The 19,294-nt window shown below is 42.4% G+C and overlaps 1 pseudogene; it reads left to right on the top strand.

Annotated features, from left to right (window-relative positions):
• Positions 1 to 532: 532 nt before the first annotated feature.
• On the top strand, positions 533 to 1,170 carry LOC129035383 (nascent polypeptide-associated complex subunit alpha-like; annotated as a pseudogene).
• The last annotated feature ends 18,124 nt before the right edge of the window (positions 1,171 to 19,294 follow it).

Here is a 19,294-nt window from a genome sequence, read left to right as displayed (position 1 = left end):
TACAAGCTTTCTTCTGGAAATAAGTTTTCATTTTTCTGGGATAAATGCCCAGGAATATAAATGCTGGGACATATGATGTACATTTAGTTTTTTTTTTCTTTTCTTTTTTTTTTTTCTTTTTTCTTTTCTTTTCTTTTTCTTTTTTTTTTTTCTTTTTTTTTTTTTTGAGAGGGAGTCTTGCTCTGTCGCCCAGGCTAGAGTGCAGTGGCTCAATCTTGGCTCACTGCAACATCCGCCTCCTGGCCTCAAGCAATTCTCCTGCCTCAGCCTCCTAAGTAACTGGGATTACAGGTGCACACCACCACGCCTGGCTAATCTTTGTATTTTTAGGAGAGATGGGATTTCACCATATTGGCCAGGCTGGTCTTGAACTCCTGACCTGAAGTGATCTGCCTGCCTGGGCCTCCCAAAGTGCTGAGATTACAGGTGTGAGCCATCGCGCCCAGCCCCATTTAGTTTTAAAAAAATAAACTGTTGCCTTCTTGCTGGCTGTCTTTCTGCCACCATCCTGGTCTCATGTTCCCTGCATTAAATGCCTGGTGAAGCCACAGAAACCATTTTTGCTACAGAGCGGAAGTTGCCACAGCCCCAGGTGGAGACCGGGTCTGGAACAGAAGCTGACAGTGATAAATCAGTACCAGAGCTTGAGGAACAGGATTCCACAGAGACACCACACAATCAGCCCAGCTGGCAGCAGTAGCTGAAATCAATGAGTGTCAATCGGTAAAGCAAAACAGAGTTAGAGTGAAAAGAAGGCACGTAAGGCTATCTCCAAACTCGGTCTTCCATAGATAACAGGGGTTACTACAGTCACTACTGGAAATCTAAGAATATCTTCTTTGTCATCACAAAACCAGATGTCTACAAGAACCCTGCTTCAGATACCTATGTGTGTGTTTTTGGGGAAGCCAAGATCAAGGATTTATCTTAACAAGCATGGGTAGCACCTGCTGAGACACAGAGTGAGCTGTCTCAAACATTCAAGAAAACACACAGACTCCAACTATACAAGAGGAGACTGGAGAGGCAGAGGTTGATGATACAGGTGTGGAAGTTAAGGACATAGAATTGGTCATGTCACAAGCAAATGTATTGAGAGCAAAGGCAGTCCCAGCCTTGAAGAACAAGAGTAATGACATTGTAACTGCTATTATGGAATTAACAATGTGACCACCTGAAAATGACTTTTTTCATGGGTTTGAAAAGAATAACTGCAACTTGGTTTGAAATTTGTACCTGTTTCTATCATAAATAAAATTATGGCTTCTTCTTGGAAAAATATTAGAATAAAATAAACATTCAAATTATGCAAAGTCCCACAATCACTGCACTCCCAGCCCAGGCGATTATTAATGGCCAACCACTTGCCTTTTAAAGAATTTCTTGGCATTCCTCTGCTTCCAAAATAAAGGAGACTAATCATCTTTTCTCTTATTTTCATCTCTGTCAGGTCTGGGATCTTCCTTTAATACTACCCTGGGCCAAGAGCAGTGGCTCACACCTGTAATCCCAGCATTTTGGGAAATAGAGGCAGTAGTATCACTTGAGCCCAGGACTTGGAGACCAGCCTGGATAACATAGTGAGACTCCTATCTCTACAAAAACTACAAAAATTAGCCGAGTGTGGTGGCACAAGCCCATAGTTGAGGCTGCAGTGAGCGGTGATGGCACCACTGTACTCTAGCCTGGGTGACAGAGCGAGATTCTGTCTCAGAATTAAAAAGAGAGAATAATCTAGTGTCCCTGAAACGTAAGTGATGTAAGTGACTATCCTGAGAAATGCTGATGCCTTTTTTTTTTTTTTAAACTGCAAAGGTCCTTTGTGAATGAGAACTCTTGTTTTCTTTCCTTTCTTTCTTTTTTTTTTTTGAGACGGAGTCTTGCTCTGTCACCATGCTGGAGTGCAGTGGCATGATCTCGGCTCACTGCAACCTCCCACTCTCTGGTTCAAGCAATTCTCCTGCCTCAGCCTCCCGAGTAGCTGGGATTACAGGCATGCGCCACCACGCCCGGCTAATTTTTGTATTTTTTAGTAGAGACGGGGTTTCACTACGTTGGCCAGGATGATTTCGATCTCCTGACCTCATGATCCACCTGCTTCGGCCTCCCAAACTGCTGGGATTATAGGCATGAGCCACTGCTCCTGGACCGTTTTCTTGTTTAGCAGTTTGTTCATCTATATATACTTTCAGAGACAAACTGTTCTCAGTATTGAGGATTAGAATAAACTCCTTTCTCTAATAAAAGATCGCTGACTGAAAAAAAAACCCACACGTATCATTACAGTTATCAATATGTCAAATGCATGCTTGCCACGAGTTTTTATATGACAAGGTAATTTTTCCTTTTTGGTAAAATAATTTAATTCTAATTTGGTCTCCACTATTGGGGTTAAATTTAAGTTCTTAACCATTCTGGTGCCTTATATTTTCTTTCTTTTTTTTTGTTTTTACATCCCCATGAACACTAAGGAAGCTCTGTATATTTTCTGTGGCAACACCTGCAAACTTGTTTACCTCAGCAGTTCGCAAACGCCAACTCTAAACTATCAACTGGGTAACTCCAAACACACACACCACACACACACTCCTCTCTCGCTCTCTCGCTCTCTCTCTCTGGAGTCTACCTTCCTTCTTTCCTCTCCTCCCTCCCCCAAAGAGATTCTGATTTAGTTTTAAAAAGCTCACCAGGTAATTCTGACCATCAGCCAGGTTTGGAAACTATTGAGATAATTCCTCACATCTGTGTCGGTCTATCTACCCATCCTGCTTTCCTTATTCCAGAAGAGATTTAAGGTGTTGACTTAATTAAATACAGTAATTTGGGAAACCATTTAAGAAAATAAAATGTAAACAGCGGTTTAATCTTTATCTTCTCTCTCATAATTTTGTATTTTTTTTCAAGTTTTTTGATATATATTATTACAATGATAATTTTTTAAAAGAGCGAAACTTTATATATATAAAATTGAGTTTGGGCAGGGTGTGGTGGCTCCCGCTTCTAATCCCAGCATTTTGAGAGGCCAAAGCAGGCGGATCACTTTTGTTCAGGAGCTCAAGACCAGCCTGTCGAACATGGCAAAACCCCATCTCTACAAAAATTAGTCAGGTGTGGTGGCGCACGCCTGCAGTCCCAGAGACTCGAGAGGCTGAGGTGGGAGGATTGCTTGAGCCTGGGAAGTGGAGGTTGCAGTGAACTGAGATCACGCCACTGCACTCCACCCTGGGTGAGAAGTGAGACCCTGTCTCAAAAAAAAAAAAAAAAAAAAAAAATTCCAGTCACTTGTTAGAGTTGCTGGGCCTATGTATTATACTATTTTATCCTTGATGAGTTATTAATCAAGTATAGTAATTTGATTTTTACAATCCTGCGTTGCCACAGAGGACCAGAGAGAAAACCTTTATGGCTGTGACCTTACAGGTTACTGGTAGGATGTAAGACCTCTAAAGTTCTTTTTTTTTTGAGACGGAGTCTCGCTCTGTCGCCCAGGCTGGAGTGCAGCGGCGCGATCTCGGCTCACTGCAAGCTCCGCCTCCAGGGTTCACGCCATTCTCCTGCCTCAGCCTCCCGAGTAGCTGGGACTACAGGCGCCCGCCACCACGCCCGGTTAACTTTTTGTATTTTTGATAGAGACGGGGTTTCACCGTGTTAGCCAGGATGGTCTCGATCTCCTGACCTCGTGATCCGCCTGCCTCAGCCTCCCACAGTGCTGGGATTACAGGTGTGAGCCACCGCGACCAGTCAAGACCTCTAAAGTTCTAACAGTTTTTGTTTCCTAGGGTCCTGCAACACCCCCCTGAGAAATAACCCTCTTTATACTTAGCAACGTTATCTAAAATATTAAAAGGTATTTCCTTGTTCAATTGGAACTTGAAACTGCAAGCACAGTGGTTGAACCACAGAGTGACTCTGAGCTGAAAGAATCATTCAAGATTCCTTGATCCAACCGGCAGCCCCGCGCCCGCTGGGACTTGATGAGTTTATGGTCAATCGATTGCTTCCCCCTAGTGGCAAACGGTGGTCATACCACTTTCATTTTTAGACATGTTTAACCTTAGAATCATAGTTTAGAAATTATGTTGCACCACGGATTGCTTTGATATGATTATTAAAACATATACCGTGTGATAGTATTATATAGTATCCATGGTAAAACTATTAGCTAATGCATTTAACAATCACAGCAACAGTACCTAAGGCGGTCAAGGCTCATTACTTCTCTAATTTCTTTCTGATTTCACTTATGAAAGAATTTATCCCTGATTTATAATATTCCTCCTAAGTCTTAAAGAAATGCATGTAATTGTGTAGTTATAAATAAGCTCTGTTCAGAGCAGACAGCATTATAAGCCAGTATGATTAAGATTCTAGAAATGGCAAATTGCCCCCAAATAATTATAGCCTTTGGTAACAAACAGAACAAAACAAAAAAGAAAAAATTGACACTTTTAACTACCAGATCCAGGATTTGATAAAATGATCACGCCCAGAAAGAACTTTGTCATTTTGAGGCAAATTGTTCTTAAAGCCTCAACTGAACTCAGCAAAACTTTAAAATCATCTTTTGGTGTCCCAGAAAAGCTTATATATAATTATACTTTATTTTTTTTTAAATGCTGCCTTATTCAGTTTTCAGGGAATTTTCACATGTATGGTATTATTATCATTTGCCCCTTCAACTACTCTCCTTGGTAGACAGGAAAGGTATTAGTATACCTTTTTGTTTTTTTCTTTTTTTTTGAGATGGAGTGCAGTCACACAATCTCGGCTACTGCAACCTCTGCCTCCTGGGTTCACGCGACTCTCCTGCCTCAGCTTCCCCAGTAGCTGGGATTACAGGCATGCACCACCACCCCTGGCTAATTTTTGTATTTTTATTGGAGAGGGGGTTTCACCATGTTGACCAGGCTGGCCTCAAACTCCTGCCCTCAAGTGATCCATCTATCTCGGCCTCCCAAAGTGTTGGGATTACAAGCATGAGCCACCACACCCCACCAATATACCTTTTTTACGGTTGAAGAAACTGAAGCTCAGAGATATCACAGAGCAATAGGGTCCCAGAAATGGGACAAAAATCATAGTTGCTTCACTCTTCTTGAAATGCTTCAGACTTTTACATCCAACTGTCTGCTATGCATTTTTACTGGGATGTCTCATCCACAGGCCCTGAGATCCAACTCATCCCTGGATCCCGTTACAGGTAGCGACATTGCCTTCTACTCAGTCGTCAAGCAAGAGGTCTGGGAGACCTCCCCGATCCTTTCTCCTCTATCCTCTCTTGCAACTGATGTCTTGCTGATTTTCCTGACCCTCTTGCACTTCGTATTGTACCCTTGTATTACTGTGCTAGGGCTGCCATAGACTGGGTGGCTTCAACAACAGAAATTTATTTTCTCATAATTTTGGAGCTAGAAGTCCAAGATCAAAATGTCAGAAAGGTTGGTTTCTTCTGAGGACTCTCTCCTTGGCATGTAGATGGCTGTTGTGTTAGTCTATTTTACATTGCTATTAAAGAATACCTGAGGCTGGGTAATTTATAAATAAAAGAGGTTTATTTTAGCTTACAATTCTGCAGACAGAATGCTGCAGAATCTTATACTATGCTTCTGTATAAGAAGCATAGTAGGACAGGGGTGGTGGCTCACGCCTGTAATCCCAGCACTTTGGGAGGCCAAGATGGGTGGATCACTTGAGGTCCAGAGTTCCAGAGCAGCCTGGTCAACGTGCGGAAACTGCATCTCTACTAAAAATACAAAAATTAGCTGAGTGTAGTGGCGCACACCTGTGATCCCAGCTACTTGGGAGGCTGAGGCAGGAGAATCGCTTGAACCTTGGAGGCAGAGGCTGCAGTTAGCTGAGATTGTGCCACTGCATTCCAGGCTGGGCAGCAGCCCAGACTCCATCTCAAAAAAAAAAAAAAAAGCATAGTGCTTGCCTCTGCTTCTGGTGAGGCCTCAGGAAGCTTTTTTTTTTTTTTTTTTTTTTTTAATGTGAGACAGAGTCTTGCTCTGTTGCCAGGCTGGAGTGCAGTGGAGTGATCTCAGCTCACTGCAACCTCTGCCTCCCGGGTTCAAGCGATTCCCCTGCCTCAGCCTCCAGGGTAGGTGGGATTACAGGCATGCATCACTACACCTGGCTAATTTTTTGTATTTTAGTAGAGACAGGTTTTCACCATGTTAGCCAAGATGGTCTCGATCTCCTAACCTCGTGATTCTCCCACCTCGGCCTCCCAAAGTGCTGGGATTACAGGCTTGAGCCACCACGCCCAGCCTGGAAGTTTTTATTCATGGTGAAAGGCAGAGTGGGAGCAGACCTGTCACATGGTGAGAGAGAAAGCAAGCAGGGAGGAGGAGCTGCCAGGCTCTTTTAAACAACCAGCTCTCCTGTGAACTAATAGAGCGAGAATTCACTTGTTACCACGGGGATGCCCCAAGCTATTCTTGAGGGATCTACTCTCGTGAGGGATCTGCCCTGTGGTAGCGAGCCTGTAATCCCAGCTGCTGGGGAGGCTGAGGCATGAGAATCTCTTGAACCCGGGAGGCGCAGCTTGCAGTGAGCCGAGATCACGCCACTGCACTCCAGCCTGGGCAACAGAGCGAGACTCCATCTCATAAAATAAATAAAAGCCCTGTCTCCAAATATGTCACATTGTGAGGTACCGGGGGTCAAGACTTCAACATGAGTTGGGGGGGTGGTGCAGGGCATAACCCTGCCCATGACACCCTGGGTTCATTTCTGAACTGGTTGAAGGCTGCCTCCCTCTGCCCTTGACGCTGCACCACCTTCCTGCCTGGATCCTCTGCTCCCATGTGCTGTCCACATGCTGCTCGAGGACTCCTTCTAATGCACCACCTATCCTGCTTCTCAGCCCTCAGTGAAGCCCAGTTCCTTCACAGGATGCAGGAATCCCTCTCGAACCTGGCCCTACCTTTCTCGCCTGCCTGTGTTCCTTCGATGCTTCTTGTCTTGCACTCGTCCCAGTGGGTGCTGAACTGCTGTGACCTGGCTGTGCTGTTTCCTGCCTCGATACCTCTGCTTATATTTATGCCCTCACCCTGAGTTTTTTGTCTTTGCCTGCCTACCTCTTCTTCATTCTTCAAAATTGATAGTGAGAGGGAGACTTTTGTGGTTCATTGAATTCCATCCCAGCTCTGGCTTCCGGACCAGAGAGACCTGCATGCACGCACAGATCCCAGGGCAGGCAGACGGCATGTGGACAGATCACAGGTGAGCAGATCGCAGTAGGCATTACCTCGGGAACAGTCTGTTAAGGACATGCTGATCACTGCACCAAAGAACTGTCCCCGTACCCCAGGGGGTGTCAGCTGTCTAGACCAGGTGGCCTGTAGAAGCCACCTCCTTTCATCAGGCAGGCAAAGCTTCTTTCTGGTTTTATTATGTCTCTCTTAATATAGAGGCAATTCAATTTCTTCCCATTTTTGACTGGCTATATATAGAAACATATATATTTTATATGTTTATACACATTTAACTTAGATTCATACCTGTGAGGCTGATACAAATTTATGAAGATATTAATTTATACCTACCCCCTGACTTTCCCCATTCAAGCTAGTTGCAGGCCTCACCTTAGGGGAAATTTGCGGTAACGTGGGAAACAGAAGAGCTATCACCGTGACTTTGCAATAAGTACTCTGGGTTTTCTAGATTGTGATTCATGCCCAGTACAGTGGACCCAGGGTTCCATCGAACTTGCTTTCACAGCTTAGCCAACACCAACCTCATTACTTTAACCCCGGCTAAACTTTAAAATAATAGCACATAAGCACTTCCATACTAGCAACTTTACTGTAAACTTACCCTCACCCCAGCATGTAATTACCATTTTTTTTGTTTTTTTGAGACGGAGTTTTGCTCTTGTTGCCTAGGCTGTAGTGTAATGGCGTGATCTCGGCTCACCGCAACCTCCTCCTCCCGGGTTCAAGCTATTCTCCTGCCTCAGCCTGCCGAGTAGCTGGGATTACAGGTATGCGCCACCATGCCCGACTAATTTTGTATTTTTCGTTTCTCCATGTTGATCAGGCTGGTCTCAAACTCCCGACCTCAGGTGATCCACCCACCTTGGCCTCCCAAAGTGCTGGGATCACAGGTGTGAGCCACCGCGCCTGGCCATGTAATTACTATTAATGGTTTTGTTTCTAAACCCCACCGCTTCCTGATCCAGCCTGTGTCAGGATCAGCTCTGTCCATCCTCCAACCTCATGTTATCATAAAACACAATGTTTGTGTTTCTAGTTCCTGGTCTGTAAACTGCCCAGACAATGTCATCTTCATCTTTGTATCCCCAGGACCTGGCATTGTGCCAAACACATAGTAATGTTCCCAAAATAATCTGTTGAAAACAAAATGAAAATAATTGGATCTATGGGATGACAGGGCAGGGACAATGAAGTAACTATTTGGAATAATTTTCAGTAAGAAGCTTTTGTTAATGGAGGTGGAGAGTGGAGGTAAACGTCCAGGGGAAACAAAATTAGCCATGGGCTGATAATTATTGAAGCTGGATAATAGTTACCTAGAACTGCAATACTGTAGTTTCTATGCATATATATATTATGCATATTATATATATTATGCATATTATATTATGCATAATATATATTATATGCATATTATATATATTATGCATTATATATATTATATGCATATTATATATGTTATGCATAATATATATATAAATTAGGCATATTAAATACATATTCACCAATAAAAAGTAAAAAGCGAAAACAAACCCATGTCTGTTTACTAAGAAACGAGTGTGAGAAAGAAGTGCCAGTACTATAATGAAGCAGGCTGTCATTTCTGCTTGTTTACTTTGCATTTCGGCACAGCGGCCCTTTGTGAGGAACAATGACAATGACTTCCACCTCTTCCGGGGAGAAGCCCAGATGAGGAGGTCAGTTGCTGTGGCCTGTCAGCCCTAGAGGTGATGTCACAGTCTCCCGAGGACAAAACCTTCATTTAGCTGCAAGAGGGAACAGTTGAGTAGTAAAGTGATTATTGTTGCGGGTCATCCTTTGTTTGGCTCAGATTTTGTAAACAGATTCCTCTTGAATGACTGCATGAATAGGGATTACAGGAACGACTGCATTGTCTGAAACGACAAGCCTGGAAATTTCCACTGTAGGGGGATGTCATGGGATTCAGTACTGGTATAGCCATTAAAACTTAGAAAGAAGAAAATTCTGTCGAAATAAAAACATGCTTAATATATTTATTTGAAGAAAGCAGAAGGAAAATAAGTCTGATGTGTGCCGCATGGGAAGAGGGACATTATGACAGCATTAAAAAGTTAAAATGGGCCAGGCGCAGTGGCTCACGCCTATAATCCCAGCACTTTGGGAGGCCGAGGCGGGTGGATCACGGGGTCAGGAGATCGAGACCGTCCTGGCTAACACAGTGAAACTCCTTCTCTACTAAAAATACAAAAAAAAAATTAGCCAGGCGTGGTGGGGGGTGCCTGTCGTCCCAGCTACTTGGGAGGCTGAGGCAGGAGAATGGCGTGAACCCGGGAGGCGGAGCTTGCAGTGAGCCGAGATGGAACCACTGCGCTCCAGCCTGGGCAACAGAGCTAGACTCCGTCTCAAAAAAAAACAAAAGTTAAAATGTTGAGATATTATGCCACAACATGGATGAACCTTGAAAACACTAGGCTGAGTAAAAGAAACCAGTCATTGGTTATACAATAATCATATCTGGTATAATTTCACTTCTATGAAATATCTAGCACAGGCAAATTCATAGAGACAGAAAGTAGATTAGTGGTTGCCTAGGGCTGCATAGGGAAGAGAATGAAGAGTGATTACCAATGGGCAGAAGGTTTCTTTTTTTGGGTAATAAAAATGTTCTAAAAATGTGGTGACGTTGCACAATTCTGTAAATATACTGAAAACCACTTGAGTTGTACATTTTAAATAGCTGAAATTTATGCTGTAAAAATTTTAGCTCAATAAAGCTGTCAAAAATGCTGCGGGTATTGGGAAAAGAGGATTCTTTTTTAAAAATTGTCTTATTGCATCAATTTATTACATTTTCAATAAACAATACAAAATGTATTCTCACATAGTAAAAATCCAGCAAGGATACATCACATTCACCAATGATAATAAATATTTATTTTTGAAAACCCAGACAGCGTATTTCTGATAATTCTTAAAATTGAAGATGTTCAAAATTCAGTGCAATCACATTTCCATTGAGTGTTTGACAATTAAACACCAGTGTGGAGTGCATTTGGTTTTCTAGCAGGTACTGCAGCAGCTGCTGATGGCCTCTTCTCTTTTTTGTCTGTTTCTTTGTCAAGGATGAAGTTGGCAAGAGTTCGCATGCTAGCCAGTGCTCCAGGGTGAGGGAGTAGTGGTCCCTAATCCCAAATGGGAGTTAAATTGGTCTTCTCAAATCACCACCATGGCCCAGTTGTTATTTTAATGGTGTTTTCCTCATGGTTTTGTGTGGCATGGTAGCAAACTGTTATTGAGTTGCCTTCATTCTTCTGTTATCTCTAACCACATATCCAACTTCCTGAGCTTCTCTTTTTCATTTATAAAATAGCAACGATGACAGTACCTGCCTTAAAACTCTACCATGTTAAAACAACAACAACAACAAAACAGTAGCTCTCCCAGGTTGATTTCAAGGCTGGGATGGCAAAAGTACTAAATGAGCCTAGACTCTTGCCATGCCATAGGCGAGGAAGTGCTCAGATAATGGCGTGGGCATGTCAAAAGGAACAGGAGCTGGCTGGAAAGAGCTCTCACCAGCCAAATTTGGGAGAATTTGAGTATCAAAATAAATGATGATGGTAATGGAGAGTAAACAATGGAACAAAATGGGAATTCATGAGTCTATAGTGATATAAATGTATGAATCAGTGGGAGAGAAGGGAAAGCTCTTTCCTACAGTAGAATGCCAACCAATCAACTTAAAAGAAATAATGGGATTAGAAAAGGAACCATTTGGCAATCACCACAGTAACAATTGATTCAGGCAGAAAATCATCAATGGATGCTAAAATCATGGTTTGAACGGTGAGAATATGATGAGAAATATCTCTCAACAAGATACCAACTAATTAAAATGGGAAAAGTAGGAACTACAGTGGAGAAATCTGTCAGTACTACTTCTTAGATGATTAAAGTGAACACTATCAGCAATGGGAGAAAAAAAATCACGCTTTCTGTTGAGATGCGCTGAGATGGGCAAAATGTCATCTTGCAGGTATTCCTGCTGAGAAAGCACACGCCTGAATCTAATTATAAAGAAGCATCAGGCAGGGGGCTTGGCGTGGTGGCTCACGCCTGTAATCCCAGCACTTTGGGAGGCTGAGGCAGGCGGATCACGAGGTCAGGTGATGGAGACCATCCTGGCTAACACGGTGAAACCCCGTCTCTACTCAAAATACAAAAAATTAGCTGGGCGTGGTGGAGGGCGCCTGTAGTCCCAGCTACTTGGGAGGCTGAGGCGGGAGGCTGAGGCGGGAGGCTGAGGCAGGAGAATGGCGTGAACCCGGGAGGCGGAACTTGCAGTGAGCCGAGATGGCGCCACTGCACTCCAGCCTGGGCGACGGAGTGAGACTCCGTCTCAAAAAAAAAAAAGCATCAGGCAAACTCAAATTAAGGGACATCCAAAAAAGAATGTCCCATGTCATTCAAAAATGTCAATGTCATAAATGACAAGCACTGAGGGATTGTACTGATATAGAGGAGACTAAAAAGAAGTGAAGACCAAGTGCAACCTGGACCTTGTAGCAGTAGAAAATATTAAAACAACAAGAACTATAAAGGACATAAGGGGAACCACTGACAAAACTGGAATAAAATCTGTAGATTAGATAACAGAACTATGCCAGTGTTGATTTCTTGATTTTCATCATTGTACAGTGGTTGCTGTACATTTTGTTTTAGAAAATATACATGGACATACTTAGGGGTAAAGTGGTAAGATGTCCTTGGCTACTTACTCTCAAATGGTTCAGCAAAAATTTGTGCACACAGATGTTTGCACACACACAGAGAAAGAAAAAGGAGGGAGACTAAGATAAAGCATATGTGATAAAAATTTTAATTAAAAAAAAATTTTAAATTTCTCCATTTTTTTGTGGAGACAGGGTCTCATTTTGTTGCCCAGGCTGGTCTCGAACTCCTGGACTCAAGTGATCCTCCTGCCTCAGCCTCACAAAGTGCTGGGATTATAGGCATGAGCCACTGCACCTGGCCCAAATGTGATAAAATTTTAACATTTGGAGAATCTAGCTAAAGGATATTTAGGAAATTTTTGTACTCTTTTTGCAACTTCCTCTAAGTCTAAGGCTGTGTAAAAGTAAAAAGTTAAAAAAATGCCATGGGAATTAAATGTGATAATACAGGTAAAACAGATAAAGTGTTTAGCACAGTAGCTGGCACATGGGAAATACTTTCTGCAAGATAGCTGGTATTACAAAATTTATCGGCCAATATACAACCTTCTACTCTTTTCGGTACATCTGTCCATTGTCTATAGCAGATGTCACTGGTCCGTGGCCTGTTAGGAACCAACCAGACTGCACTGCAGGAGATGAGCTGTGGGCCAGCTAGCATTACTGCCTGAACTCCACCTCCTGTCAGATTAGCGGCGACATTAGTCTTGCAGGAGCGCCAACCCTATTGTGAGTTGTGCATCTGAGGGACCTAGGTTGCACACTCTTTTTAAGAATCTAACTAATGCCTGATCTGAGATGGAAAAGTTTCATCCTGAAACCATCTATCCCCCAACCCCCAACCCCCAACACACAATTTTTCCAATTGTGTGTTGGAAACCAGTCCCTGGTGCCAAAAAGGCTGGGGACCACTGGTCTAAAGAACACACGGGCTTCATCTCTCCTTCCACACTCTGTTTACCTGCATTTCTGTCTTTGCCCGGCATGCACCCTGTAACCCTCCTGACCAGCATGAAACATTTTTAGTTGAGCTCTAGTTCCTTTCCCAAGAAACTTTATTCACTAATCCCTATACCAACCTCTTTCCTGAACTTCTATAAATCCAATTACTAATCTAAAAAGTTAAGCATTAGGCCGGATGCGGTGGCTCACACCTGTAATCCCAGCACTTTGGGAGGCCAAGGCAGGCGGATCACCTGAGGTCAGGAGTTCGAGACCAGCCTGACCAACATGGAGAAACCCCATCTCTACTAAATATACAAAATTAGCCGGGCGTGGTGGCACATGCCTGTAATTCCAGCTATTAGGGAGGCTGAGGCAGGAAAATCGCTTGAACCTGGGAGGCTGAGGTTGTGGTGAGCTGAGATCGTGCCATTGCACTCCAGCCTGGACAAAAAGAGCGAAACTCCATCTCAAAAAAATAAAATAAAAATAAATAAATAAAAAGTAAGCATTGGCTTATTATCTATCATAGGTGATTTTTTTTTCTTTGTAAGAAGAAAATGGTGAAATACCATACACACCCATTAGAATGGCCAAAATCCAGAACACGGATGACACCAAACGCTGGTGAGGATGTGGAGCAATAGGAACTCTCATTCATTGCTGGCGGAAATGCAAAATGGTACAGCCACTTTGAAAGACAGTTTGGCAGTTTCTTACAAAACTAAGATCCTTTGGCCGGGCGCCGTGGCTTATGCCTGTAATCCCAGCATTTTGGGAGGCCGAAGCAGGTGGATCACAAGGTCAGGAGATCGAGACCATCCTGGCTAACACGGTGAAACCCCGTCTCTACTAAAAATACAAAAAATTAGCCAGGCATGGTGGCGGGCGCCTGTAGTCCCTGCTACTCAGGAGGCTGAGGCAGGAGAATGGCGTGAGCTCACAGTGAGCCAAGATCGTGCCACTGCACTTCAGCCTGGGACACAGAGCAAGACTCCATCTCAAAACAACAACAACAACAACAACAAAAACAACGACAGCAACAAAAAAACTAAGATCCTTTTACCATATCGTCTAGCAATCACACTTCTTGACATTTATACAAAGAAGTTGAAAACTTATGACCACAAAAAAACCTGCACAAGGATGTTTATAGCAGCTTTATTCATAATTACTAAAGCTTGGAGGCAGCCAATATGTTCTTCAGTAGATAAATAGATAAATAAACTTTGGTACACACAGACAATGGAATATTATTCAGTGCTAAAAAGAAATGAGCTATCAAGGTACTAAGACATGGAAGAAACGTAAATACATTTTACTAAATGAAGGAAGCCAGTCTGAAAAGGCTATATACTGTATAGATACATACATATGTACATACACACATACTGTACCTACATATATGTAGATATTGCAGAATTCCAACTGGCACATTACAGGCATGAGCCACCACACCTGGCCTATTTTCTAAATAATTTAGGAACAGTTCTGGGTGCTTAACATCTGTCAAAGAGCAAAAAGCCCTAGAAAGATTCCTGTCCTGGCCAGGTGCGGTGGCTCATCCCTGTAATCCCAGCACTTTGGGAGGTTGAGGTGGGCGGATCACCTGAGGTTGGGAGTTCGAGACCAGCCTGACCAACATAGAGAAACCCCATCTCTATTAAAAATACAAAATTAGCCAGGCGTGGTGGCTCATGCCTGTAATCCCAGCTACTCGGGAGGCTGAGGCAGGAGAATCACTTGAACCCAGGGGGTGGAGGTTGCAGTGAGCCGAGATCATGCCATTGCACTCCAGCCTGGGCAACAAGAGTGAAACTCCGTTAAAAAAAAAAAAGAAAAAGAAAAAGAAAAATTCCTGTCCTCATAGAGATGACATTCTCATGGAGAAAGACAGGCAATATACAGTAAGTATAACACAAATATCAATTATCTAGCATGTTAAAGATAAGCAAAAAGAAAACGTTGAGCAGGGTAGTAAAGATGAACAATAGTGGTAAGGTACAAGGCAGGCTTCAGTATTAAACTGGGTTTAATTTGAGGCAAGACTCAAGGTCACAATGCAACCTCAAACCTCCTGAGAAGTCAATTCCCAAAATAGATAGGAAGGCAATTTCTAAAGTTGTGAAAGATTATGTAATCATTTACTTGGTGAGTAAGCTTCTTTTTGCCCTGACAAAGCTTAGAATTATGTACAAAAATGTTTAAAAGGAGCAAAATCAAGGTATTGATATTTTTTACTTTAAAATTTGTACTTCCTTATTATTTTACGTATTGGTGATGAAAGAGAAGCTGGTCTGCTGGCGAAACAGGACAGCCTTGTATTTCCAATGATTTGGATTTGGAATCATGTATTGCTTATATACAGAGTTGGAATTTTTTTTTTTTTTTTTGGAGACCGAGTCTTACCCTGTTGCCTGGGCTGGAGTGCAATGGCACGATCTCAGCTCGCTGCAACCTCCACCTTCCGGGTTCAAACAATTCTCCTGCCTCAGCCTCCCAAGTAGCTGGGATTACAGGTGCCTGCCACCACACCCAGCTGTTTTTTGTATTTTTAGTAGAGACGGGGTTTCACCATGTTGGCTATGCTGGTCTCGAACTCCTAACCTTGTGATCCGCCCTCCTTGGCCTCCTGAAGTGCTGGGATTACAGGCTTGAGCCACCGCGCCCAGCCAGAATTTTTAAGATAACTTAAGGTTCACAGCATTTTGACTTTAATTCATTAGACTTAGAAGAATTATTAAATTTGGTCAGTTAATTGAAGTGCATGGAAAAGAAATTAAGTTATATAAGCTGGTTCAATATGTTTATTTAGTACTTTCATAAAGGGGACCAAATAGTAAACAAAAACTTTTAAAAAGTGATCATTAAAATTTGCTAACCTTAAAAACAGAATAATAAGATTTATAAGCTGAACTTCAATTTAAGGAGGAACAAATTTTGTGAATGTATAACTTTAATAAATAAAATATTACCTATTTCAATGTATTATTATTATTATTATTATTTTCATTTTGGCTGAAAGGCACACAACCTGCTATGTAAAGGGAACTTGAAAAAGTCATGCATTCCCATTCTTTACTTTCTGAAGTACATAACAGTATTTTTGCCACAGTTTTGTAAATTCTAACTAAGTTGTTAAAGTTTGCCGTAGTGATGACTGAGAAAAGAGACGAGGCCTTCATGATGAGAGCTTTAAAGAAACAAAGGCATACTTACAAAACAAAATTTAAAAAATAATGATTCATTAATTTTCAAGAAAATTTTTTTCATTACAAGGAATAACCTACTACAGCAAAACCCTGAAAGGTGGGCTTTTAAAATGGTTCAGCTGACTACTTACCATAGGAACACTACTTTTCAAAACTAAAGTAAAACTTTGAGTGGTTTGTTTTGGAGACAGAAATCACCCTTAATGACATAGTTAATAAACAGCAGGTATATCAGGAGCTGCCTCTCAGGTAGGCCACAGGATGACTTGAGGATGGCTCGTTTCTCTCTTCAACAGTGCTGAGAACTTCTTTTTTCCTTTCTTCCTTTTTTTAAAATACATTTTTATAGAGACACGGTCTCCCTATGTTGCCCAGGCTGGTCCCGAACTCTTGGGCTCAACTGATCCTCCTGCCTCTGCCTCCCAAAGTGCTGGGATTGTATCAATAGACAAACATCTCCTTTTCAATAGAAAGAATTCTTTTGTCCTTTTCACTCCCTCCTGCCTCCTACCCCAGGGTGGCGTAAGCCACCACACCTGGTCTGGTGCTGAGAACTTCTGTGGGCCTCTTACAAACATCTCTTTTTTTTTTGAGGTAGAGTCTCACTCTGTCGCCCAGGCTGGAGTGCAGGGGCGCGATCTCAGCTCACTGCAACCTCTGCCTCCCAGGTTCCAGTGATTCTCCTGCCTCAGCCTCCCGGGTAGCTGGGATTACAGGCACGAACCACCACGTCCGGCTAATTTTTGTATTTTTAGTAGAGACGGGGTTTCACCATGTTGGCCAGGCTGGTCTCGAAATCCTGAGACTCACCCTCCCAAAGTGCTAGGATTACAGGCGTGAACCACTGCGCCCGGCCACATCTCCTTTTCAATAGAAAGAATTCTTTTTGTCCTATTCACTCCCTCCTGCCTCCTACTCCCCTGAAATCTATAAGGTTGAGAGAATTGTTACGTTAGAATAAAAAAACGAATTACGTCCAATTCATTGTTCTGCAAGAGGTCAATGACAAAAGAAAAATCACTGTGGTTCCAAAGTTGTTAGTGTTGTTTATTATTTTTTCCAAAACATAAAGCAAACAATTACATGCCATGTTTTTACATTTGTTTTATTTAACCAAGAACTCAGCCGTGAACATCAGAGAAATGCATATACAGTATATTCCGAATATAGTTGAATTGGTGGTTGAAATCCTCACAATATTGAATTGTCAGTGTAGGTAACAGCCTCTCCAATCACATTGGTAGTCAACTATTACCAAATAGCATTCGTGAAAACGCCTAGCTTAGTGCCTGGCATATAGTTAGGTGCTCTATTCACTATAAATCTGGATATATTACATAGCACTAAAAGTCATAAAATTTTAGAGAGGGAGAGAAAATTAGAAATTATCTTACGTGACTTGGTTATTTTACAAATGAGAAAGCCGTGTGTCTAATTCTTTAACTTGTGAATAAATGTAATGAATAAATGTGAACCTGAAAGAGTCAATCCTTCAAGATGGCTCCTGAGTGGCTAACTGGGCCTAAATTTTGAATAGAGCCAAGGAGCCATTTGCTTGTTAGAGGTCAAACATGCACTCTGAGTACCCCCAAAACCCACACCCTTTTAACTTTGAGACTTTGAGGTCTCACCTGAACCAACCAATCAGAGCTCACCTGTCTTGGCCAATCAGGACTCAGCTATATAAACCAATCAGGGTACAGCTCTACCAACCAATCAGAACTCAGCTGTGTTGGTCAATCAGAGCTAAGAAAGTTTGAATCCTTTATTTTCATAAACAGACCTGATTGGGAAGCTGGGGTGGACGTTTTGCTATAAACCTGAACCCTCTCTTTGTTCTCTGGAATGCACTTTTGTTTTACACTGAAGCTGTTTCCCCAGTTTGCAAACTGTTCACTGGAATAAAGTCTCTTTCCTCCAGATTCCTTTTCAGAAAACTTTTGTTCACAAACTGAAGGCTGCATCTCCTCAGTTTGCAAACTGTGTCTCCTTGGTTTGCAAGGCTGGGAATGGGGTACGCACTTACTTCAAATACTTAACATGTTAGGCTAGGTACATCCTTGAAAATCATAGAGGGGTAGAAGGAGGCTGCATCTCTCTGGTTTTCAAACTGTTCATTGGAATAAAGTCTCTTTCCTCCATATTTCTTTTCAGAGAACTTTTGTTCAAAAACCCAAAAACTGGTAATAAGAGCAACTACGTCTCAGAATTTTTATGATAATGAAGATGAAACAATGCATGTGGGGTACTTAGCAGAAAGCCTAGCATATGGCAAACGCTCCGTTATTGATTGGCCTTATTTTTGTCAAGCTGTGACTACTGCTGACTCATGATTGACATTGCTGTAGAAAAGAAAGAAACAGAGAGCATACAACCTAATTTATTTGGCAAGGATTTCATGTGTGTCCTAGTTGCATAGGTTTGTTAAGAAGCTCTACTCTTGGTTTCCAACCCAAACTACCAAAACTAAAAGGAAACGAAGAATCATGAGGAAATGAATAGGAGAAATCTTTCACCTGTAGAAATTCATCTCAGGAAGCCGGGCATGGTAGCTCACGCCTGTAATCCCAGCAATTTGGTAGGCTGAGGTGGGCGGATCATTTGAGGTCAGGAGTTCGAGACCAGCCTGGCCAACATGGTGAAATCCTGTCTCTACAAAGAAATACAGAAAAAAAAAAATTAGCTGGGCACGGTGGTGCATGCCTGTAGTCCCAGCTACTTGGGAGGCTGAGGCAAGAGGATTGCTTGAATTCGGGAGATGGAGGTTGCAGTGAGCCAAGATCAAGCCACTGCACTCCAGCCTGGGTGACAGAGTAAGACTCCATCTCGAAAAGAAAAAAATAAAATAAAATAAAACAAAACAAAATAAATAAACAAATAAAATGGGCTCAGGAACTTCTCTGAGTTGCTGTGTGCCTCTCCAGTAACACATCATGACATCACATTTCACATTTCACCTTTGAGATTCCCTGTGCCTTGCGTAGCCTCCTTCCCCTCTATGACTTCCAGTGATGAACCTGGCTTAATATTTAAGTACTGGAAGTAGGTTAGCACCTCATTCCCAGCAAGTATTTTTTTTCTTTTTTTTTGAGACAGAGTCTTTCTCTGTCACCAGGCTGGAGTGCAGGGGTGTAATCTCGGCTCACTGCAACCTCCATCTCCCGGGTTCAAACGATTCTCCTATCTCAGCCTCCCGAGTAGCTGG

The sequence above is a fragment of the Pongo pygmaeus genome, chromosome 3, assembly GCF_028885625.2.
Source record: "Pongo pygmaeus isolate AG05252 chromosome 3, NHGRI_mPonPyg2-v2.0_pri, whole genome shotgun sequence".
Taxonomy (NCBI): Eukaryota; Metazoa; Chordata; class Mammalia; order Primates; family Hominidae; genus Pongo; species Pongo pygmaeus.
Note: the sequence above shows the minus strand (reverse complement) of the source record. Positions and strands in the feature narration are given on the sequence as shown.